Source organism: Triticum dicoccoides, chromosome 2A, assembly GCF_002162155.2.
Source record: "Triticum dicoccoides isolate Atlit2015 ecotype Zavitan chromosome 2A, WEW_v2.0, whole genome shotgun sequence".
NCBI classification, from domain to species: domain Eukaryota; kingdom Viridiplantae; phylum Streptophyta; class Magnoliopsida; order Poales; family Poaceae; genus Triticum; species Triticum dicoccoides.
In genome coordinates this window covers 607,175,371-607,176,949 of record NC_041382.1, presented here as the reverse complement: position 1 = coordinate 607,176,949, position 1,579 = coordinate 607,175,371, and positions in this window count along the sequence as shown.

Below are 1,579 nucleotides of genomic sequence, written 5' to 3'. Positions count from 1 at the left end.
TAAGCCAAGGAAGCTCCGAACTTGTTTGACCATTTCAGGTGGAGTCCAATCAAGGACGGCTTGAACTAGCTCGGGATTGACAGCAATACCCTTACCAGAGATTACATGGCCTAGGTAGGTCACTTCTGGCAACCAAAATTCACATTTGGAGAATTTGGCATAAAGGCGATGCTCTCGAAGTTTCGTCAGTACCAGCCTTAGATGTTTGGCATGTTCTTCCTCCTTGGAGTAGATGAGTACACTTGGAGTAGATGAGTATGTCGTCAAGGTATATCATGACGAATTTATCCAAATACTCCATGAAGATCGAGTTCATTAACTGAGAGAAGGTGGCTAGGGCATTGGTTAAACCGAAGGACATGACGGTGTACTCGTATTGGCCATAACGAGTAACAAAGGCCGTTTTGGGAATGTCCCCGTTTTTGATTTTGATTTGATGGTAGCCCAACCTCAAATCCATTTTGGAGAAGATTGAGGATCCAGCGAGCTGATCATACAGATCATTGATCCTGGGGAGCAGATACTTGTTCTTGATAGTGACCAAGTTGACAGGTCGGTAATCTACAACCATCCGATCCGTTCCATCCTTCTTCTTGACGAAGAGGACGGGGCAAGCCCAAGGAGAAGAACTAGGACGGATGAAACCCTTTTTCAAGGACTCGTTGAGTTGATTCTTAAGATCGGCTAGTTCTAAGGGTGCCATCTTATAGGGTCTTCTAGAAAATTGGGACGATTCCTGGAACAAGGTCTATCACGAACTCGACATCCCTGTCAGGTGGAACACCTGGCAGTTCTTCTGGAAAGACATCTGGGAAGTCTCGGACTATCGGAATATCTTCAAGATCTGGAAGGGGGTTGGCATTTAGGGAGTAAAGCTGGCGCTTGGCCACTCGAGTTAAGACATTGACTGTCTTGCCCGTTGGGTGAGTAAGTTGAACGGTTCTAGTGGCACAATCAATCTTAGCATAATGAGCTGACATCCAGTCCATACCCAAGATGATGTTTATGTCCGAGGACTTGAGAGCTATTAAAGATGCAAGGAAGACAGGTCTATCGACAAGAATTTCATTCCCATGGCTTACTCTAGAAGTTTGCCATCTAGAGCCAGGGGTTTGAATTTCCATGGAAGTGGGCATGTCACAGAATGTCGTGTAATGCAATCAAGCATAGCTCTCAGATATGAATGAATGAGATGCTCCAGTATCGAAAAGAACAGATGCCGGATGGCAATTAACAAGGAGCGTAGCAAGGACGACGTTAGGATCATCACGAGTCTCCTCAGCTGAGACATAGTTGACATGGCCACGTGTAGTGGTGGCTGGCTTGGCATAGTATGTCTTTCCCGTTGGCTTACCACGGCCAACAGACTTTCCAGACTGGTTGGGGTTGTTGTTCTAGGGACACTCTCGACTGTAGTGACCCTGCTCTCCACACTCGAAACATGTCACAACATTGGGGCGTGGAGCAGCATTAGCAGCGGGGCCACCATAGGTCTTAGGCGGTGCAAACTGCTGGTTGGGGTGAGGCGCCTCAAAGGATGGCCTCGGGGTCAACCTGGGTGGCAGCTCTATGTTTGGAA